This window comes from Maylandia zebra, linkage group LG2, assembly GCF_041146795.1.
Source record: "Maylandia zebra isolate NMK-2024a linkage group LG2, Mzebra_GT3a, whole genome shotgun sequence".
Classification (NCBI taxonomy): domain Eukaryota; kingdom Metazoa; phylum Chordata; class Actinopteri; order Cichliformes; family Cichlidae; genus Maylandia; species Maylandia zebra.
In genome coordinates, this window is record NC_135168.1 from 7,870,426 (window position 1) to 7,894,971 (window position 24,546).

At 43.3% G+C, this 24,546-nt stretch overlaps 2 long non-coding RNA genes across 2 annotated transcripts in view; both read right to left on the reverse strand.

Moving 5' to 3' along the window:
• The window catches only part of LOC143420732 (uncharacterized), a 441,774-nt gene that overhangs the window by 143,993 nt on the left and 273,235 nt on the right, over window positions 1–24,546 (reverse strand). The gene's annotated exons all lie outside the window — the stretch shown is intronic.
• LOC143413498 (uncharacterized) lies at window positions 5,341–6,548 on the reverse strand. The gene is made up of 2 exons (XR_013094107.1): window positions 6,230–6,548; window positions 5,341–5,829 (listed from the first exon to the last, which is right to left on the reverse strand). It is a non-coding gene; the product is annotated as an uncharacterized LOC143413498 (long non-coding RNA).

Sequence of the window (24,546 nt, forward strand, 5' to 3'; positions counted from 1 at the left end):
TATTTATGAGTACGAGTAGTGAGTTTAATGATATTTCAATTATATGACAAATATCCAGTGTTGGGGAGTAACGGAGTACACGTACGAGTAACTGTATTCTGTTACAGTTACCGTTTAAACAGGTGGTATTCAGAATACAGTTACTTTGTTGAAATAAATGGATTACACTGCATGTTGGGGAGTAACGGAATACACATACGAGTAACTGTATTCTGTTACAGTTACTGTTTAAACAGGTGGTATTCAGAATACAGTTACTTTGTTGAAATAAATGGATTACACTGCATGTTGGGGAGTAACGGAATACACGTACGAGTAACTGTATTCTGTTACAGTTACTGTTTAAACAGGTGGTATTCAGAATACAGTTACTTTGTTGAAATAAATGGATTACACTGCATGTTGGGGAGTAACGGAATACACGTACGAGTAACTGTATTCTGTTACAGTTACTGTTTAAACAGGTGGTATTCAGAATACAGTTACTTTGTTGAAATAAATGGATTACACTGCATGTTGGGGAGTAACGGAATACACGTACGAGTAACTGTATTCTGTTACAGTTACTGTTTAAACAGGTGGTATTCAGAATACAGTTACTTTGTTGAAATAAATGGATTACACTGCATGTTGGGGAGTAACGGAATACACGTACGAGTAACTGTATTCTGTTACAGTTACTGTTTAAACAGGTGGTATTTAGAATACAGTTACTTTGTTGAAATAAATGGATTACACTGCATGTTGGGGAGTAACGGAGTACACGTACGAGTAACTGTATTCTGTTACAGTTACCGTTTAAACAGGTGGTATTCAGAATACAGTTACTTTGTTGAAATAAATGGATTACACGGCGGTACTTTCCTGTTTCATATTGTGGCGGGTCAGGACTGTTTGGGTTTGTTTGACATGTTCTGTTGTTCCAGGCGGCAGCGTTGTGGTTGCCATGGTTACAGGGTGACACGCTGCGTGTTTCCTGGGTGAGAGAGGCCTTGTTGTTGTTGTGCTAAGCTAACAGGCAGAATGTAGCATCATGGGCAGTGTAGTCCGTGCTGCAGGGAGGATGGACTGCTGTACCCGTGATGTGTCTGTGAGCGAGGGAGGGAGAGAAAGGAAAAGCACGAGCTGTCACCGAGCAGAAACGGGAGCTGGAAGCATGTAAATATAATAATAACCACTGCAAGAAGAGAGCCTGACGAGCCCAGCTGTAAGTAAGCTGTTAAGACTCGACCGTACACCGTGTTCCTGTTTTCCTCCGAAACAATAAGTTCCGTTGTCTGTGAAGGTTCTCAGTCATCCAGGTCATCGTAGTCTGAGGAGCTTGCAAAGAAAAGCGTCTGGACTTCTTTAAGTTGCTTGAAGACGTTTCACCTCTCATCCGAGAAGCTTCTTCAGTTCTAAGAACAGAAGGTTTGACTCTGTTCTGCTCCTTTGACAATAAGTTCTGTTGGAGCAGCCTTTCAACGCCTCTCTGTCTCTGCTAGCAAAGTTGACCCAGACAACAAAGTAAAGCTCGTTTTCAGCTACGAGCCCAACACGAACCCGACGTGTTAGCCAGAGGTCCCTTTACTACGGTTCGGAGCCGCGGACCTTCAGTAACAGTAATAAATCACAGCAACAGTACATTCATGTAGTTGTAAACAGCATGATAATATATTAAGTAATCCAAAGTATTCAGAATACATTACTCTCATTGAGTAACGTTACAGAATACATTTTGGGGCATGTAATCTGTAGTGGAATACATTTTAAAACACTGCAAATATCCAGCACACTGACAGCTGTGACCTTATACACATGCCCAGTGAAAGGTTGATTGAACACTGTACATGGTATATAGCTGGTCTGGGGTCAGATTCTGCCAACCAGGCAGCGCTGCCTCATGACACGGGGCTGGATCAGCCATCTATTGATCCATCCCAGAGAAGATGAAGGACACGTGATGATGACACCACTGTGCAGTTCACATTGGAGGGCTTTATTCCATCCACTGAGTCATCAGAGCTGTGGGCCTTCTGTGAGCTCTGCAGTGTGGCTGACAAAGCTGACATTAAGTGTCCAACTTTCAGGATTTTTGCTAAGCTGTCACTCACTGTAGCTATCATCTCACACACTTGGCTACTTTTCTCTGTAAAGGTGTTTGATGACAGAGTCTTAACCCCTGCATATGAAGATAATGTGTTTGATATATCTGTTAATACCTGACACGACTTCTTTCCTTTCAAGTCTGTTTCACATCCAATTGTAGAGACAAGTGTGTCAGAGGATCGTGTGAAAGGATGTTCTGTCTTTCTTCAACATACATATCTGTGTCACGTATTTACATAAAGAGAAATCGTATCGATGGCGAGGCTGGCGAGGAGGGCCGGCCCTCACCGATCCACCGTTTATATGCAGCCTGTGTCTTTCATGTGTCTCCACCTGGATCCCTGCTGAGCCACTTCCTCCCCAGCCCTCAGAAACACTGTTGCTATAGTAATTGTATCTAAGTGAATAACCATAGCAACCACAGAGATGTTTTGGATGGCACAATGGTAGCTGCTGGTTTTAAGTGCTGGAGATCAAAGGGGCCTAACGTTGTTAGGGAAGAGGAGGGGGGTTAATCAGTGTCGGGGAAAGCGGAGACCAGCGGGGTCGGCAGGAGCAAGCAGGAGGCAAAGGGAGGAGCGAGGAGAACGACGGTTTTCCCTCATGGCACCAACACCCGTCCCATTTCCCTGCGGTCCAATAATTAGCTGTTTGGGGTATACTGCGACAGGAAGACGGCTCCTGCTGTCGAGCTTGCAGTGATGGTTAGTAGCTGTTCCACCCATGCTGTGTGAAACTTAATACACGGCCTCATTAAAGATGGAAATTAGCCTTTGGCTATAATCTGGCATGTTTACATTCATGTAATTTTTCTTTTTACATTTATGTTCATTAACATGCACGGTCCTAAATAAATAAATAAAATAAAATCGCTTCCTAAGGAGATTTGGTTTCAAGGTCAAATTTATTTATATGGCACATTTCAAACAGACGATGCTGCACAAAGTGCTTAACAATATAAAAATGGTATTAAAAAGCAACAATGTAACACAATAATAACAGTAAAAACAATAATAGGACAGTAAAAGAATTAAAACAATAACTAAACTAATTCAAATAAGACCAGAATGCTTGGGTCATAGTGTGTTAAAAGCCAGGGCATAGAAATGTGTCTTTAGTAAAGATTTAAATTGCTCAAGTGTTTGTGCAGATCTAATATTTAAGGGGAGACTATTCCAGAGTCTGGGACCTGCCACAGAGACGGATCTATCACCACGGGATGTGAGGTCAGTCCGTGGGATGGACAGCATTAGTTTTGAGCTGGACCTCGTGGTTTGTCCTGGAGCATAGGCAGAGAGGGGCTCAGACAGGTGAGGAGGGGCTCGGGCATTAATGACTTAAAAACAAAAAGTAGAAGTTTAAATTGGATCCTGTAGGAGACAGGAAGCCAGTGTAGAGAAGCTAAAACTGGGGTTATATGCTCTCTCCGTTTGGTACCAGTTAGCAGGCGAGCAGCTGCATTTTGAACCATCTGAAGACGATGGATGGAGGCCTGATCTAGACCATAACACAATGAATTGCAGTAGTCTCATCTGCAAGTAAGGGAAAGGTGAATAAGACGCTCAAAGACGTTAGGAGGTCTGGCTTTACCTTGGCCAGCTGTCTTAACTGAAAGAAGCAGGACTGAACACTGCACTCACCTGCTTCTTCACTTTAAAAGAACCATCAATGTAGACACCGAGCTTTTTACACGTGTTTCAAGTAGCGGTGCTTTATCAGGCCAGTACAGGTCAGCCTAATCACTGGTTTCAAACTCCCAGTAATGAAACTGGGGAACACTGGTTGTGCTCAACCTACAAAATATTTCACGTTCCTGCAATATGTGCTGAGCACGCACGACAGACATGAAGCAGACAGGATCACAGCTGATCTTCTCTCGCTCACGAGTGAGCTAGTTAATGTTGGGAGTCACAGAGGGAGCGCTACGATCAACCTTTAAATCAAAACGGTTCCCCTCCGACACAAGGCGTCCAGTCGACGCAGAACCCAACGCAAGGCATCGTCTGAGGGTTCTTCCATCCATCACTGAAACAATTCTGTGTAGGTGCTTTCAAAGTGTCAAAATGAGAAGTTTACTGTCAAAACTGTAAATAACAGAGAAAACTGAGATATTTTACTCTTTCATGAAAATTATTAGCTCAGTATTAATTTGATGACAGCAGTACGCTGAGAAAGGAACATTTTAAAACAGAGACACCCCAAGAATCCAGGTGAAAATATTATGTGGCAACTTCGTGCACAAATGTTATTAATAAGTAGCTGTTATTAGAGCGACGCTGAGGGTGCTGAGTGGTTGGGATGTCCCCCAGACCATCACTGAAACACCAGAGCAGCCGCGCTGACGAGGTTCCAGCAGCACGATGCTCTGCAGCCTCTTCCACATGTGCTCAGCATGCAGCGGCTCTCATCTGTGGAAAGCACAGTTCTGGTCTTTGGTGGGAAATGTTAAGGTGGAGACTGTGAGGGGGTACTAGCAGAAGAAAACGCTCAAAAACACAATACATAAAGTGAGCAGGTTAGTGTGTAACTTCAAACCTCTGAAACATGGTTTGAAGTATGAGGGAGTCATGGTGGTGTTCAGTGCATCCTCTGAACAGAAGAAAAGATGACAAGGAAATGTGAACGAGGACGTTCAGGATCATATTCAACAGCAAACGAAAAGTAGGACGAGTCTGGAAAATGAAAGTAGACGGGAGCACCGGGAGGCCAGTGGCTGCAGGTTTACAGTGACCTGTGTGAGAGAGCGGATGCTGAGGAAGGAGAAAAAGACTTGGCTGAGGTTGGAAGGATGTGCAGCACGTCAGAGTAAGGAGGACATGAGGGCAGCCATGAAGGAGAATGATGGTCCTGATAAACATCTGGAGGTATGAAGGGGACTTTTTAACTAGATTGTTTAACACAGTGTTGGGACAGATGCTTGTGTCCTGGTACTGAAGAATCAGGGTGCAGAGCTGTAGCAGCCACAGGGGGAGCGAGCTGATGAGGAAGTGCAGAGAAGGTTAGAAGGAGTTGTATCATATCTGTGTGGATGTGGAAAAAGCACACGACGGGACACCAAGAGACGTACTGTGGTACTGCACATACTGAGTGTAACCTGGACGTGTGTCCCTCTATCTATAAAGAGATGATCTATACTGCTCGCCCAAGTGCAATGTCTACAATATCCGAATCTAGGTTTGGGAAGGAGATTGGCGGTAGCAACTCTGTAAGAGCAATGAGACTTCCAACCCACATAACACGCACGACCACAGGTTTATGAAACAAAGTTTGCTTTATATATTTCCTTTTGGATCAGTTCCCTTTGCTCATCCTCAATGTAGGGATATCTTCAAATGCAGTAACCATCTCAAATGCATCACAAAAATAATTGAAACAATCAAAATAGATGTAAGACAAGAAACACAATATTTCAACACCCCAAAGAAAAGGAAAAAGAAAAGAAAATAGCATGTGAGTGTCCAGTTCCTTATGATGTCAGTTTATTCAGTTACCCACTGTCCTGGGTTAAGAACTGAAAACGACCTGAATCTCAGGCGGAGAAAAAGTAGCAAAGAAAATGATAAGGTATCTCTCAGGTGGGCTTCCTTTTGTTTTTTTCCTACCGCCCTCCTGGTACGGCAGGCATCAACGTGTAGCGTCCTGACACAGAGAAGGCCTCCACAGCAGCAACAGTGTCTTAGACCCACGATACCAGCTCCTCACTTGGCACCCATGGAACTGTACCTCAAAAAAAAAACCAGTCTGCACACAAATATGCAGAATGTTAGATGTCCACATTCCTTAAATGTCCTTGTTCCTAATGTCCTTGGTTCTTTTTGAAATATTAAAATAAATTTGCATCTTGTGACACATTAAAAGTAAATACACCGGTATTACTGTGCATCACCCGCAGTTACAGTAACAGCACAGCTATTGCACGTGAACTGCGCATAACCACTTAGCTGGCCGCGGCTGAACTAGCAGGCCCAAGAAAGTAAAAACATTAGACACTCATAATAAACAAAACTGTCACAACATTGCAATACTATCAAAACACATCTTAAACATCATTAAACACATTTACTACTATTCTGACTGGTTAGTTATTTTTTCCAGTGCATTGAACTGCAATAGCGGTGCTAAGTGAGCTAGGCTAACTCACCAGAATAGTTCAAAAGAGTTCGAAGAAATACTCCGACTCCTTTCAGGTAGGTACCCGTCTGTGGTTCACCGCTAACGACAGCTCTCTCACAAATGTTAATTAAACCTCTTTCCTCTCTTTCAACTGGAAAAAACCGTGCTCCGCGGCAGCATGGAGTTTTCCCTTGCCGTCCTTTTTCCTCTACACCACACCTTCACGTGCACGGAGCTGCAGATCGGTGCCTTCAGGGCAAGCCCGGAAATTAAACTATCAGACAAGGACTACGATGCATTCAAAGAACCCTGTACTTCTGATTGCTGTAAATCTTACCAGGGTTACATGAGCACATACTGAGCACATACTGAGGCTGTGCAGGAGACAGCAAGGCACAGGTGAGCTGAGCTGTAGGAGGGACAGATGGATTTAAAGCGGGGGCGCGATGACATCAGGACTCGACTCTGAGGCCCTTCATGTGTGCGATGGTGCAGACAACACTGGGAACTATAGTGAGAACAGGGAGCAGGTGGAGAGCTGGAGCCAGTAAGACTGAATACATGTGTGTGAAGGAGAAAGGTGCCTGAGTGAAGCTGGTCCAGAACAACACAGTGCACAGGGCAGGTGCAGAGGAGGTGGGGTGGGTGGAGGTGAGGGTCAGGGGGGGTTTGTGAAAGAAGAAACACAAAAACCTGAAAGGGAAAATTTAGGAGACGGTAGCTCGTGATGGCGAGCTGTTGTGTGTCGGAGACGGTGGCACTGACAAACCCAGGAGGCGCAGCTGGAACGGTTAAAGATGGTCGACTCTTCATTGGGAATGACCAGAATGGAAACGTTTAGGTAGAACACAGGGGCGAGGCTGGACACGTGCAGACGACTGATCGTGGATACACAGGGCAAAGGGTGTCGAACAGTAACACACTAACACAGAAATACTGCTGTAAAGGTCCCAGTTAGACATGCTGAAGCACAGGTCAACAAACAATCTCAGCTTCCCTGTGTGATTTCACTTCATGGCTAAATCATCGTTTCAGGTTTCTTTGGGTATTTGTGGGTTTGAAGTTTAATTCATAAAAAGCCAATCAACAATCAGGAGAGAGGAGTTCGTCTTTCTAATTACAACTAATACGATTAAAAGACTTATTTATAAACTAAGTTAGCGTCACAGTACAAAGTTAAACAGAGAATCAGGAATCCTCTCTTAATATAAGTGATCACATAGATCTGTCAGCAGCAATTTGTCACGTAAAAACAGCACATCAAAAGGACTCTGCAGTCACAGCGCCCCCTGCTGTTATCACGCTAGAAGGGTATTTATTATTATATTAATTATGCAGCATGCAAACATATATAATGTCTCTCTGAGGGCATCTTCCTGAAATATTAATGCACACACACACACACACACACACACACACACACACACACACACACACACACACACACACACACACACACTATGTTAAGCATGTGTGCATGTTGGCTGTTCATGATTTATTTATGGATTGGCTTTCTCTTTGCGCACAGAGAGCCAGAGGTTCTACTGAACTCTGGGTTGTTACCAGTTCATTACCAGTCATGTACCAGTAGCCCAGTTCAGCATAAACCCAGACAGTACTGACATACTGGTCTGGACAGATTACTGACCAGCTTGGAGTGATCTTGCTTCACTCACATTCAACAGAAGCTTTGTGGAGATGAAATCAGTGTAACACTGCGCCTCCTCAGGTCAGAGACCACAGACGGTAACGAATGAATCACTTTGTGAGGAAAGCCAGCTAGACTGGACTGAACTGTCTGAGCTGTCATTGATCAGTTATTAGTCGTTTCCTGGCAGCTTTCTCCGAACAATCACATCAAAAAGCCACCAAACCGAACATGATGTGATTAATCTGCTGCACACAGGACGCTGCTGAACACCTAAACCAGGCCCTTAGAGGACCTCTGCCCTCTGTTATAATAACCACACATCTACTACTGACAAATGGCTAATTATTGATCATTTATTTATAATTATTTATTCATGAAATCACAAAACAACGAAGCTAAGATGCTCAGTAAAGACAGCGCTGGCCTTTCTATCACTGTCCACTGTCACAGCAGGACGTCCAATAATCAGAGTGGCTGCTGCTTCTGCCTCGTGTCTCCACACAGAAAGGTCAACAACTATTTGAGGCATATTTACCTCTCTGTCACCAGCCCCACAACAAACACATACAGAACGACCGTCAGCAGGAGTCAGGCTTTGGACAGCTCCATGTCAACTTACCTGCAAGAGAAAAGACAAATTAAGTAGTTACCTTAAAAAACAAAAGGAATTATTTCTTAGTATCTGGTGAACTAAGTAGCTGCTACCATCACAGATCATCAGAAACAGTTCCAGATGCACAGACAGTGGCTGCAATGTACATTTTTTAATTGTTTTTAACACTGGGATCCACTTTAGTTCTGTTTATGTTACGACAAAAACCAATCCCAGCACAGGCAGCAGCACCCACAGGCGTGTTGTTTGTGTCACTGGCAGCTATAAATAACAGCAACATGTGAATGAAGTCCGCCGAGCTATTCTTAGGCTCCGCACAAAAGGAAAAGCCATGAGCTTTCTAACTCCAGTGTTCTTCATATGTCCCCCCACACATACAAAAAATCTAATTTTTAAATAATGATAGAATGAAAAGAAGATATACAAACATCAAATGCCATAAAACGCTCTGAACAGACGAGCTTCCACTGGCATGTGTACATTTTACCTTAATGCAGCCTTAAGTCACAGTCGCTCCCTAAACGGAGACTCACTTGATTCCATTTTAAGAACTCCCTGCAGTGTGACCGATCCTGGAAGCTTCACTACATCTGTCTAAGACAGACTAATCACTCAAGGACATGGGATCCCCTGGCCCCCTTTATAAAGGCCCCTGGCCTCAGACTATTCTGTAAGTAGGGGACTGCACTGAGATACCAAACCAGCTTATGAAATGTGACAGTGTGCTTGTGACTGGGATATAATCCCTGGATACAAATCTTGTGAATACTCATAACCAGTTTCAATGGAGAACACTGACATACAGTGGGGCAAAAAAGTATTTAGTCAGCCACCGATTGTGCAAGTTCCCCCACTTAAAATGATGACAGAGGTCAGTAATTTGCACCAGAGGTACACGTCAACTGTGAGAGACAGAATGTGAAAAAAAAATCCATGAATTCACATGGTAGGATTTGTAAAGAATTTATCCGTAAATCAGGGTGGAAAATAAGTATTTGGTCACCTCAAACAAGGAAAATCTCTGGCTCTCACAGACCTGTAACGTCTTCTGTAAGACGCTTTTCTGTCCCCCACTCGTTACCTGTATGAATGGCACCTGTTTGAACCCATCATCTGTATAAAAGACACCTGTCCACAGCCTCAAACAGTCAGACTCCAAACTCCGCCATGGCCAAGACCAAAGAGCTCTCGAAGGACACCAGGAAAAGTATTGTAGACCTGCACCAGACTGGGAAGAGTGAATCTACAATAGGCAAGCAGCTTGGTGTGAAGAAATCAACTGTGGGAGCAATCATCAGAAAATGGAAGACATACAAGACCACTGATAATCTCCCACGATCTGGGGCTCCACGCAAGATCTCATCCCGTGGGGTCAAAATGATCATGAGAACGGTGAGCAAAGATCCCAGAACCACACGGGGGGACCTGGTGAATGACCTGCAGAGAGCTGGGACCAAAGTAACAAAGGTCACCATCAGTAACACACTACAACGGCAGGGAATCAAATCCCGCAGTGCCAGACGTGTTCCGCTGCTGAAGCCAGTGCATGTCCAGGCCCGTCTGAAGTTTGCCAGAGAGCACATGGATGATACAGCAGAGGATTGGGAGAATGTCATGTGGTCAGATGAAACCAAAGTAGAACTTTTTGGTATAAACTCAACTCGTCGTGTTTGGAGGAAGAAGAATACTGAGTTGCATCCCAAGAACACCATACCTACTGTGAAGCATGGGGGTGGAAACATCATGCTATGGGGCTGTTTTTCTGCCAAGGGGACAGGACGACTGATCCGTGTTAAGGACAGAATGAATGGGGCCATGTATCGTGAGATTTTGAGCCAAAACCTCCTTCCATCAGTGAGAACTTTGAAGATGAAACGAGGCTGGGTCTTCCAACATGACAATGATCCAAAACACACCGCCCGGGCAACAAAGGAGTGGCTCCGTAAGAAGCATTTGAAAGTCCTGGAGTGGCCTAGCCAGTCTCCAGACCTCAACCCCATAGAAAATCTGTGGCGGGAGTTGAAAGTCCGTGCTGCTCGGCGACAGCCCCAAAACATCACTGCTCTCGAGAAGATCTGCATGGAGGAATGGGCCAAAATACCAGCTACTGTGTGTGCAAACCTGGTAAAGACCTATAGTAAACGTTTGACCTCTGTTATTGCCAACAAAGGTTATGTTACAAAGTATTGAGTTGTATTTTTGTTATTGACCAAATACTTATTTTCCACCCTGATTTACGAATAAATTATTTACAAATCCTACCATGTGGATTCATGGATTTTTTTTTCACATTCTGTCTCTCACAGTTGAAGTGTACCTCTGGTGCAAATTACTGACCTCTGTCATCATTTTAGGTGGGGGAACTTGCACAATCGGTGGCTGACTAAATACTTTTTTGCCCCACTGTAAAACTCCCTGTCTGAATTACTTCTATGATTTATCGTGCAGTTTAGTGCAACTACAAGAAGGCTCTTATTACTAATAGGGATGGGTATCGTTTAGGTTTTATCCGATACCGGTGCCAAACCGTTACTTTTGAAACGGTGCCGGTGCTTAAACGGTGCTCAAACCGGTGCTTAACGAATGGAGAACACAAAATTGGTCCAAAAACCTCTCATGGTCAGCTGTTTTTTGTAAAAAGATAACAGTGTTAGCCTTTTCTGCAGCTATGGGGCATATATGGTATCACTCTTGGCTGGAAGCAGTGCTTAAACAATGGAAAAAACACAAACTTTGTCCAAAAACCTCTCATGTTTAACTGTTTCCCACTTTTTCTTTGGTCATTTTAGCCTTTTTGGCCAGGGTGAAGGGAGTATCTGCCATCAAACAAGAAGACAGCCGCATGTAGCTATGATGATGTTTGCTAGTTCACCTTACATGCATTAATGTAATAACGTGGTTAGCCTACTCAACATAAATTACACACGAACAACATTAAGCTACTCAGGCAGAGAAGAACGGCTGCTGCTGCATCATCATCCTCATCATTTCTGCTACACTGGCAGGGCTACGGGCCAGGACTCTCCTCTTCGGGTTCTTGGGGATGTTGCTAACTCCGGGTCCGATAACAGGCACCACACCCGCAGTAGATGTGCACGGTGTGAGGTCTCGCAGCAAGCTATCAAATACGGCGCATTTCTCGGCTTTTAAAAAAAATGCTATGCGTCGCCAGGTGTGTCATCAGATTCGAGGTGTTACCTCCTTTGACAACATCACAGTATCAGCTTAAAGCACTTGTTGCAGGCTGCTGAGTTTGCATCTTCTGCTGTGAAGTACAGCCAGACTTTGACCGCTTCGCCTTGGGCATTTTTAATCTGGAGCTCTGCTCTAAAAGAACGTACGTACCTGGGCCCGCCTGCTATCCTCGGAAACGTAAAATGATTGGCTAGAATCTAAAGTGTATGACAGCTCAGGAAAAAAAAAGCACAGAAATAAAGCACCGAAATGTGCGCTGCCTTTCAGTCTGGTTACCACTGTTTATGGTACTGCTTAGACTCTTTGAGTGCTAACATTGGTGCTCCAATCATTTGGTCTGGCTCTAACGGTGTGATTCAGACTGAGCAGACCTGGTGCATTTTGAATCAAAACTGCAGAGTCATTTTACTATTATTTAATAAGGAAGAACAGAGAAGAGTCCATGACCACGTTATATCAGTAAAGATGTTGTGTCTGCATGAGAGTAGACTGTCTCTGCAGGCAGCATCACACCCAAACAGAGCAGACAGCCTGTTCATCCTGAGCTCGCCAAGGTCACCAAAGGTCAGGCGGACAAAAACCTGCAGTCTTAACAAAGCCACAGGCAAAGACACTCTTTATTATCAACTATCTAATAAAACGCAAAACAGCCAAGAAGTGAATCTGCCATGAATTTCACAACTTTACAAGCTAAGAAATAGACACTGAGCTTTATATTGATTAAATATGTTAAATAGATATTAAATTAAATATAGATCCTGATAAATGCCTCGTTAATTTTTCATCATAGAATTACTGTTGAAACAACCCCTTATCCATGTTTGATGCCCTGCAATGGACTCACAGCCAACTGTAGAAAGCAGCCCAATCAGAGGCACTTTTTCTTTGACCCAGTTTATTCTAAGTGGAGATATTATCTGAATTTCAGGAGTGGGACCACACCTCATTCATGCCGCCTCAGTTTATATATGCCCCCTTCACCAATACCCTCTGTTCTCATTTTCATGCCCACCTGGAGCCCAGGAGCCGCTGCCGGTCCTCTTTGAGGCCTTCCCCACATTGCAGCACCAGTACACGCTCCCTCATCCATCATCGCTCATCGTAACTGAGGATGTGGTCCCAGCTAGTGAAATTGCTAGTAAAAATGTTAATGTGATAAACTCACCAGCTACTGGCTCACTGACATCCAGTACAAGAAGGCCAGGCTTACCAAAACATACAGTTTGATTTGTGCGCTCTGCTGCTGCTGCACACAAATACTGTCCAACACAAGGAATTCAGCCTGGATTTACACTCTTCCCAGTGTCCTATGGCAGGTCAGCTCTATCACAGGCAAGGACAGCTCTGATGCTTCAGAAGTGTTATCAAAATAAATAAATAAACAAAATAGAAATAACATATTAGTTTGGATCAAAAGCCAGACTAAGTTTTAAGATGCAATTTAAAAGACTGCATGGACTCGGAGAGACGAATATAAAGAGGGAGGTTACTCCAGAGTCTGGGAGGTACGACAGCAAAGGCCCGATCCCCTCTGGACTTCAGACGAGACCTCGGCTGCGTCAGGAGCATTTGATTGGAAGATCTAAGTGCCTTATTAGGGATGCACAAATGGAGGCGCTCGCGTAGATGGGAGCTAAATTGTTTAAAGTTTTAAAGGTAAGCAAAAGAATTTTGAATATTGGTACGATAATCAACAGGGAGCCAACGTAGGTTGGCTAAAACTGGTGTGATGTGGGCATAATTTCTAGTTCCAGTTAAGAGACGCGCAGCTGCATTTCAAACTAACTGGAGCCGGTGAATAGAGGAAGGTGGGAGGCCCGAGTAGAGAGAATTACAGTAGTCTAATCTGGAAGTGATAAGACCATGAATGAGTTTTTTAAGGTCCTTCAAAGGGAGGTATGGCTTTGCTTTAGATATCTGATGCAGCTGGTAGAAACTGTTTTTTACCACAGAGGAGGTCGATTTCTTGAGCTGTCCAGGAAAACACCAAGGTTTCTAACAGTGAGTGAGAGATGGCTACCAAGGGGCCCTAAGGCATCAGTAAGTTGTTCCAGCGGGGTGCGACTATCAAAAACTATAACTTTTGTCTTATCCTCATTCAGTGTGAGAGACGTGACCACGTTTGTACCTCATTTAGACAGTCAAATAGGGGTTCCAGAGACGTAGAGACATCTGATGTCAAAGGGAAATAAATTTGTATGTCGTCGGCGTAGCAGTGAAAGGAAATGTTATATTTTTTAAGTATTACTCCCAAAGGCAGCATGTACAAGGAAAAAGAACTGGGCCGAGCACAGATCCTTGAGGCACACCACAGTGAATTTGTTTTTAAAAACTGAAGCTGGCCCTCCACCTCTGTCAGTGGACTGGGGTGAGCTCAGAAAGGTGAATCGGGTTGGTTCTGAGAAAGAAAAGAACTCACCAGGGCAAAGCCAAGTTTCAGTCAAGAATAAGAAGTCCAGCCCGGATGAAAGAATCAGCATAAAGAGTCCTGAAGTTGGCAGCATGGTGTTCAGAAAACAGCCTGGGACTGAACACTAAGAAAACCAAAGAGGTCATTGTCAATGTCAGGAGGCACTGACTTGGCCCCCCTCTACATCAACGGGGAGTGTGTGGAGAGGGTCCACACCTCCCGGTTCCTTGGTGTCCTCATCTCTGCTGACACCTCCTGGACAGACAACATCTCAGCGGTCGTCAAGAAGGCCCAACAGCGGCTGCACTTCCTGAGAGTCTTCAGGAAGTACAAGCTGAACTCCAACCTGCTGCTGACATCACGGTATGGTACGGCAGCTGCACTAAGGCGGATAGAGGCTTCAGAGTGTGGTCAAGACAGCACAGAAGATCATCGGCTGCCCTCTCCCCTCCCTGATGGACATTTATTCCTCCCGCTGCCTCAGCAGAGCAGCAAGCATTATCCATGACAGCTCCCAGTCCGGTTCTAACCTGTTCAACCTGCTTCCCTCAGGGAGGCGCTACAGGTGCATCAGCAAGGAGACCCACAGACTCACAACAGTTTTTTCCACCCGTAACCTGAACTCACACATGATAAACACAGTTCCACCCCCCAATGTAGGACCTCTACACACAGACTACACAACTATCATCACCACAGTGCAACACTTAATTTAGGTGCAGTAACCCACACTGTAATATATCGCACTATGTTTTGTTTCTATATTTGTAGATAGTGCTGCAGAACTGTGCAACTCACCCCTCTTTCTTTCCCACGTCTGCACTGAATAGGAGATGCTCTGAAGCTTATTGTGCATGTGTGTAGTGACAATAAAACGCATTCTATTCTATTCTGTTTTTGTTCACATGCTAAGTTCAGCATTCAAAATCTTGGTGTAATGTTTGAGTCTTCTCTGAGTTTCAACTGTGTAAAATCTTTATCTCACTCCTAACATTTCTAAATTGTGAAACATGGTCTCCTCTGCTGAACTGGAAGAAATTATCAATGCGTTTCCATCATTGCATTTAGATTAATGTACTGGCCTCTGTGCTGGATTAGAGAAACCACCAAGGCTCTGCACCAGTCTACAGCTGACTCTGTCCATTCTTTTAAAAAGCACTTCAAAACCTTTTTGTTTAAACAGATTTTCTGTTGAGAAGTTTTTTAAAAATTTTAAAACTACAGGTTTATGTCATTTTGGCACTTAATGGGGTTTTTTTTGTGACGGTTTGTCTGTGAAAACGTCCTCACAATCACTAAAAACCAAAGAACACCACCCCCACAGTAAAGCGGTGGAAACATGGGTCACTTTTCTGCTAAGAGCACAACATGACCTCCCTGCATGGAGGGCCAATAGACAGGACCGCGTATCGTACTGTGACGAGGAACCTTCGTCCCATGAAGATGGATGTTCAAGCATGACGATGATCCAAAACATCGTGTCGAGGTAACAAAGCAGTGGATGAAAATAAGAGTGGCCTATCGAGTCTTCCACTCATCACCTCCAGCTGGTGACGGCAGATGGCTGCCCCTCACCGAGCCTGGGGTTACTTCTTCTTCTCTGTAATGTTGTAGGGTATTTACCTTATAAATATGAAATATATAAATATGAAACATGTCAAAACAAAGCAGAGACAGCGATCAGTGATAACTGATTCTCAGTGCTGCTGCTGGAGATAAGGATGTACGGTAACCTTCAACATTACACATCCTGTGGACACATACTGTTTGATCTATTGTTAGCATAAAGACATAAGCATAGCATAAACACCGGGCAGTGTTTTGTAAATAATATGTGTTTATCATTTATATGGGAATATAAAGAACTAGTTTTAGCTGTTCTACATAAACAGCATATCCCAAATATCATCAAAACAGAAAATTAGAATAAGAGCTTTCAAATCTAATTTATTGGCACAATTATTTCAATTTACTTTGCTTTGGAAACAAATGTGCTGTGAGGGCTGTTTAGATCACATGTTACATAATGAAGTAATGAATGTCATTTCTAACTGTTTGATTTTATAAAGTATGTTTGATAAATGTGAGGTCATGTCCAATCTGGAAGAGACATGTTAAAAAATGACCACGGCCTGCACGACTTCACATTTGATGTTATAGTCAGTGTGTACTAGTGATGGGATTTCTGGCTCTTGTTAGAGAACCGGCTCTTCAGGTTGTTTTGTTGCTATAATTTACATTATTATTAACAATAATATAAAATTATGCACAAAAGGAATTACTAATGTAAAAAAAAAAAAGTGGTTTTATTTATATATGTTTATATATAAATATATGCGGTGGCCCCTAGAGACAAAACACGTACAAACTCCAAAACACATTTCTAGCATGAACTGAACTTCCAAAGCAGAGCTACTAGATCACCTAAATTACACAATTGAAAGCACATGTGTATTGTTTGTGTATTTATACACAAGCACTCATATATAGTCAAATAATTTAAAAAAAAGTTCATTTACCTGTTACTACCACACACCAAATCCGGTCGTTGGTACTTGCTGGCTTGTGTAGCCACGAGGTAACAAAAGCTCAACACTGCGCCCAGCATCCTGGAGCACTTCTGTTGTCTTTTGTACGTGTTTTGAGTTTTTATGTGCTTCGGAGTTTTTACGTGCTTCGGAGTTTGTACGTGTTTGTACGTGTTTGTACGTGTTTTTACGTGTTTTGGAGTTTTTACGTGTTTTGGAGTTTTTATGTGTTTTGTCTCTAGGGGCCACCGTAAATATACTTTTATTTATTCACTCCACATAAAATGTAATAAATAAATCATATAATACAAAAATCAACTATTCACATTTCAACTTTTAACTATTTAAATTTTCAGCTTTTTCCTTTTACAAATTTAAAGTGAAACAACACAAAACACTGCAAACCACAACACAAATATAAATTATAATATGAAAACAAAAAGAAGATGCACATTCTCTGTCATATGGACCTGCATGAATAAACTTTCTGAGTCCTTTATCATCTGCAACTGAAAATAGTTGTGGATGATTACTATACCTTTCTAATGTGACGTTGTTGTCCCTGCTCTCTCTCCCTCCCGCTCTGTTCCTGTGCTACTGAGTGTAACTACCGCCCCTCCCCCCTCTGCCCAGCGTAAAGCACAAGGCTCGCGTGCAGAGTGAAGCGGGAAAAAGTGCGAGAGAGAGAGAGAGAGGGTGAGAGAAAGAGAAAAAAAAAACCCCACGGCTCGGGATAAGGAGCCGACTCGCGTCGTTCATGTCAGAGATCCGGCTCTAAGAGCCATTTCGTTCGCGACCGACCCATCACTAGTGTGTACATGTTTCTATTACAGCAGTGCAACAGTGTTCAACCCAACGTATCTCTGTGAAAGACAAATAACTGCAGCTGAATAAAAGCTTTATTGCTGCCTAATTCATCGCTACGTGTACCTCCGTCCAAGATAATGGATGGTTTGTCATCTGCTGGTGTGTCTGCAGGACAAGCATGTAATGGGATCAGTGGGGATAAATTCATGGAGGAGAGGAGAATGAGACAGACCTAATGCTAGCTAATGAAAGGACAGCAAACTAACACAGAGGAAGAGGTCAAGGCAGATTTCTTTGCAGGGTGAGATGAGGAAGGGAGGAGAGTAACCACTGTGATCACCCAGAAGAGAATGACTCAGGTCTGTGTCCAGTCTCCCCAAATCAGCATGACACAGCAAACTAAGCTACATAAATCTCTGAATTACCAGCTGAGCCACTAATCCAGGCGGTATGACACTCGCCAAACTGCTAGTTCTGTGATATTTTACCACCGAGCATAAAAGTGCTTACAGGAAAGGCCAGGAAAGAATAAGCCATGAATACAGAGTTTAAATCATAAGAATATTTTATAACGTTTAACATTACGCAGAAGCATTTCATATTCATGAAACGCTTTCAATTAAAAGAAAACATCGAAACAGGTAATAAGGACACACCCAACATGCTCAACACCCACTTTAGTACTTCCTACTCAGCAGTTTCAATTACTGGTTAAAGCAAATGTGTTAGAAACTTAAAGCACGTAAAGAATCTGCTCAAGTCAAACAAGACATCAGACAACACATCACCAAGAAGGCAAGTTTAAAGCAGTCCTACAGAAAGGTTTCAAAACTCACTCCCACAGCTTGATTCCAAGGATGTTAGATTCCTATCGGGCCTTTTCTACTGTTAATGTTTAAGCTAAATGACAACTTTGTTTGTCCACTGTCAGCATTCGAAACAACTTCTACAGGGTTTAATGGAGCACACAGATTTGACTTTTTACAAAAGCACTCAAAGAGCTGTAGTAATGAAGAATTGTATCACAGCACGTTTTGTCATATCCTGTCTAAGATGTTTTTTCTTGCATGAGCCTAAGCACTCATTTATACTCGTATCCAATACAACTGATTTCGGTTTTATGCTTCCTAAAACCCTTAAAATTCCTTGTCAACGTCTTTTAGTTTAACCAATCCTAAAGAAAATCAAGCTTTGCTGCTCTACTCTATTTCCCGTTCCCTGCAACATGTGTGTGGATGCTGAATGAGACGGGTGGAGGGATGAGCGCTACATGGTTGTGTTTGAGCAGGAGGGCTGGATGATGAATGGGCTTTTATAGACATGCTGTTCGTTTACGGAGGCTTGTAGGCGATGATCTCTTTAGTGTAATATGAAAAGGAAACAGACACATCGTGATATCACAAACACAATCCTACATTTGTGCCAACCTAATAAAATAATATGCAGTACTGTGTGAAACTCATCAAGTGGCCTGAACTAAAAGTTCTCCAGCAAGTTTAGTAGCATTGCTACTTGAGATCGTTCATGTTGCAGCCAAGAACTTCACTGATGACTGCTGCCATGGTGTAAATCAGCTGGTTGGTTCCAGCGATGGTCACACTAGGGACTGTCCACTGCAGTAAAAACTCTGCATTATCACTCCGTTACCTGCTGCAAGCACTGCCACAGTCTGATTTTCTTTCATCACTACCTGAATTGTTTGACTAAAAGGAAAAAGAAATGGCAGATGTCCTTCTCTACAGGGGAGAACTGTTGGCAAACTGTTCACCACCCCCCAACCGCCCTGTCTGTCATCACTCCACTAGCATTGCTGTTTGTAATTATATTCACTCCACTTTTACACACCTATACATAATATCCTAAAAGCCACAAATCAACTAGAACCCTGCTCTGTTTGGTAATGAACTGTGATAAAACAAATATCCCCTGCCTATGAAAAACCATAGGCTTCCCAAGGGAGTCATGAGTTCATAATGTTCATGTTCATAAACACTGAAAGCTGACATGGAGTAGGTCCCAGGCCCTGAACTCCATAAGCAAGAAAATGGATTGATGTATAAACACACACACACATATATACAACTATATTAGGGGTGCAACGATACACAAAATTCACGGTTCGGTTCGATACTTTGGTGTCACGGTTCGATATTTTTTCGATACAAAAAAATGTTCATGCCTTTTTAATTTGTCAGTTATTAAAATTATAAATATATATTTTAACTCAAACGTACAGTTTTTAAATTTAATGTTGCTGAAACAACAAAGTAATAAAAAATAAATAAATCTATCTGATGGAGGAATCACTCATCTTTGGAAAAGAGAGTTTATTACAGAGAAATGGCTCTTTCAAAATAAAAGCTCTACTATACGCTTCTTCTGGGCTATATTCTCAGCAGCATATTAAACATATCAGGTCCCCATAAGGAGAATCCTGTGCTAACGGCTGTCTAAATGACTCGGGTAAAGTTTGTAGCATGGTGCTTGTTGTTTTGTCTGCTTCCACTTGTCTTTGCACCAGGATGATGTCGGAGTAAATGTGCAGTCATATTCGTTGTGTTCCCACTAGTGCTGTCAGCGTTAATCTGAAATGACCTTAACGCCACAACACGGCAAATCTCCGTTAACGAGCGACCGCGGATCGCCCCGTGCGTGGGGCTGGACGGCCAACACGTTAACGAGCTAACTGCGCTAACACACTAGTTCCCACCCATGTAATTGAGCATTGCGTCGCACATCCAACATACTGTTTTACTTTAGTCCATGACTCGCTTACCTTCAGGGTCATACGTCACATGAAAACCAAAATAGTTCCAAAGGCCAGATCTGAATGAGGGTGGGGGAGGTTCAGTTTGCCATGTTGCAACGAGCTTAGCTTCTGTCTGCTAGCTTGCGCTGCGCTCAGTGGATCTGTGCTCGACAGTGCAGCCTAGGCGGAGTAGTCGAACGCAGATCCACTGAGCGCTCAACACAGACAGCATCGTCAGAAGGAAAGTTGATGAAATAAATTAAAAATGTTGTATTGTTCGATACATATGTGTACTGAACCGAAAGCTCTGTATCGAACGGTTCAATATCGATACGAGTATCGTTGCACCCCTAATATATGTGTATATATATATGTGTGTGTGTGTTTCTGTGGTTCAGCATTATGATGCTGAACCACATCATAATGAATAAATGGATAAATTTCCAAAATCCCGGAGCAATGCAAATTAGCCGGTGAGAGGTAAGGAGCTCTGTCATTGGTTAGACAGTCTTAGCTTTGCACCTATACCAAAGGCCATTCAGCCTCTGTGTTTACACTCTGCCTACACAGATGTTGGACATGAGACAACACAGGAAAAGGATTTTTGATGTGAGGTTTTTATTGAGATTTTATTTCTTTTTTTTCTGATTTGAAGTATTTATTAATGGAATAATTATTTATTTTCAAATACTGATTTATAAATATTTTTTTATTTTCAATTAAATTACTAGATAATAAATTACTTTTGTATTGAATAAATAAAATAACTTAAAAATGAATTTGTAAATTAATATTTTATCGCACAATTCATTGTTTAAGCAAAGAACTTTTTATTTCGATGCGCTGGATCTTCTGGTCCTCTGCACATAAGTGGATTTCCATTTAGACTTTATATAGACAACAACTCAAAGTGCTTTACAACAAGTCACATTCACCCATACGATCATCTAGTGCTGTACTTTAAACACTTTAAACACAAACACGGATACTGTGGGGAGAGGCCACAGAGGCACAGGGAGAAAACTCACACAGAAATCCAACAATTAAAGATGAACCTTCTCGATGTAACACTACCATCCTGCAAGATGACCTGGTCCTGGGCCATCTTAATAAGCATGCTGTGCACAGTAGTTTCATATTCCTGCCAGAACAAACACCAGACAGTTTGTACACAAGGCTCAGATTCTCGCTTTGCCAGATACAGACAATAGTTTAAGATCCTAATGTCTCTGCACAGCTCTGTATGTACTGAAATATCCAACCTCAGATATTTCCTGCTCACTCTCTGCACCGCCTTAGACAACAAGTAGTTCATGCTATACATAGCATTGACTTTTCATTCCAGCCATGTGCACTCATCAGGGCATCAGTGCTGCCGTAGTAACCACACTAACACTTCCTTGCACCTGTTGAAATGGCCTCAGTCTGATCGTGCCCTGAACAAACTCACCTTTAACATCCCACACACGGACTAAATATGTGCGTGTCAATAACACGTGACAGGAGAACATGCTGGTTGTCTGTCATGGGGCTGAATTAGAAACAGAGCAGGAACTACAGTTTGTCAGATTAAGACTGATCAGGTCCAACATCCGCTCCCAGCACTGATTTACACGTTTGGTGTCACATTGAAGGAAACGCCTACTGGCACAACCTGCATGTGTTAAACTGCTCCTGCGTGTAAACAGCGTGTCACTTACGGCTTTTTGCATCACAAGGACGCGCACTGGCGTCTCAGGGTGACTCAGATGTTTGCTGAATGAGGTGTAGACCGGACTAGGCGGGACTCATTTCACCAAAACACGAGCTTTTCCACCCACCAGTGTTTATCTGTGTGCTTATTTTAAAGAATTATTCCATCGTTATCAAATACGAAGCATTACACGCACGTCGAGCCGTTTCTGCTGAGTCAGACACCAGTGCTCCCGTGTGCTGATTCCCGGGTCCATCTTAAACTGGTGTGTTTGCGAATGAACTTCGGTAAAACGTTACAACGTTACCGGGCGCGCAGAGGGTCTCGGAGGCGTGTCGTACCTGTCGGGTGGTCGCGGGCTCCTCGTTCCCGGTGGGTGAAGGTGTTTCTCCTTCAAGTGATGCTGGGGTGACCGGAGAAGAAGCCATGTCCCCCCGACATCACCTCTCACTAAGCGCCGCTCCTAGTGTGACTTTCCTCGGTGTCCTCCAGCGTGCAATACGCTGCCTGGCGCAGTTTGCACGGACGGTGGACCGGTTGCCTCGCTCATTTCCTGCGCGATCAAAGTGAGTCTTCGGCTGCACAGTGCAGCCGCTGTCCCTCCTCCGGCCGGCGGACTAGTCCAGGCGAGGCGGATGACGTTGTCCCGGGTCTCGCTCGCTCTCGCACATGCAGGACTTGGCCCAGTCTGTCTTCTTCTGCCTCACTCTGCGCTCTGCTTTTCACTTCATGTCTTTTTGTTTTGTAAGGTGGCTAACACGATCACTCCTCTTCTGCCTGCAGGACTCTGTGACTGCTCTGTGCTGTGGCAGCACACTCCAGCCTGATAGTTCATTTTACAGCTTTTGGCACTGCGACGCTCTCCTCGGCTCGACAGACACAATCTCACCATGTCGGCACAATATACTGAGTGCAATCCATAACATGATTTTATCTCACTGTAACTTTGAAATCGACCAAATGTTGCGTAAATGACGTGTCACGTGACTTGAGCACACGCACACCCCCTGTCCTCACAGCAGACATTCATCTTAGCCCCCCCCCCCCCCCCCCCCCCCTTGTGTTTTGAGATCATTGCTGCAACAAAAAGTTGCCACAGATATTTCTACATGAAACGTACTGAATCAGTTGGCACATATTTAATATATATTAAATATAATATAATGTTGTTTTGTTGAGTGGCTGAAATAAAGCTGAATCACATCACAGGAACGACACAGCCCTGTTCCTCCAGGCTGTTAACCTGTGAATCAGCAAACATGTATGATTTATTGTCATTCATTTGCTGAACAAACTTTCCTCTGAACTTTGACCCTGAAAATTCAATTCCATTTTATTTATATAGCGCCAAATCACAACAAAAGTCGCCTCAAGGCGCTTCATAGGTACAGAGAAGAACCCAACAATCATATGACCCCCTATGAGCAGCTCCCTAACCATGGATTGGAGAAGAATGTGAGATGGTAACAATGAGAGCTCAGGAGATGGCAAATACACTAGAAGAGCTACCTTTATATCACGCTGAGCTGAGGGTTTGTCAAGCCCAGCTCAGATTTTCAGGAGAAAGGTGATCTGAACCAAAAGCAGGAGGAGATCATCACTGCTGGACCGAAGGCTAAGAAAGAAGAGCTTCTGCTGTTTGCAGTGTATACTGCTGTGGATGCTGTATCGTGTGACATGCACAAGATGTTTTATTCAGACTGAACTCTTTCTTTGTAGTGTTTACCTGGAGAAGATCGGAGGGGCTGGCTAAAATGATGAAAGCTCGAAGCAGATTAGAACACCGCTTTGAAAACTTGTACGTGATGCTGTGGGGTTGATTCAGTGACCTTGTGGGGCCATAACAGAGAAATGACAGCAGTGTAGTGGATCAAATAAAGAGTGATGATGTTATATTTGTGACTGTAGCAGGACCAAGGCTCAAAAGGTTGCAGGCGTTGTTAATTGAGCAGAAGATGGACGGCATCAAGCCCTCTCCTCGACAGCTACAGGATCACAGTCTGCAGGTTCAGTTATGCAACGTTTTAGCATCGATGCGTGAAGTTAAGAGCAGACAGGGAGGTTATTTTTGCACTGGGCTGGAATGACTCAGTTTACCTGTCAAAGGCTATCACGGCTGGGAGAAAACCCTCAGCATTAGTAAAGAAGGACCACGGTGGCCTCTGGGTAGAAACACTGCAGAGTTCATGTGGATACGCTGCTGCATTAGGTCAGATAGAAATATCATAAAGCATCATTAAGTAAAAACGTTTATTAAGAACAAATGTTTAAATATTGTTAACGTGTTTCCCAGAAACATCTGTAGAGACAAAGAGCTTTCTGTTGTTGCTTCGAGGAAACAAGCTCTTCTTTTTAGTTTTGTCCTGGTATTTATTCCAGGACGGACTCATCCACTGAGCAGTGTTTGGGTTTCTTCGTTTTCCTCGTTCTGGATGCAAACTATTACAACTCGGGCTTTATTTCAGTGATAATGGCCTTAAGCTGCAATACAACAGGAAGTTACTCATATATAGTAATTTCCCAGACCATATTAAAAATCCATTAACAGGAAATACAAATGATGGGACAATGCCACAGCATGGACATTAGAACAGTTGGGAAAATTTACCTGGAAAAAGGTGAAAATGAGGCTTCATTGAACTGGAATTACAAAGACCAGGAATGTGAGATCCACCAGCCACGACTGAGGGTTTTTACAC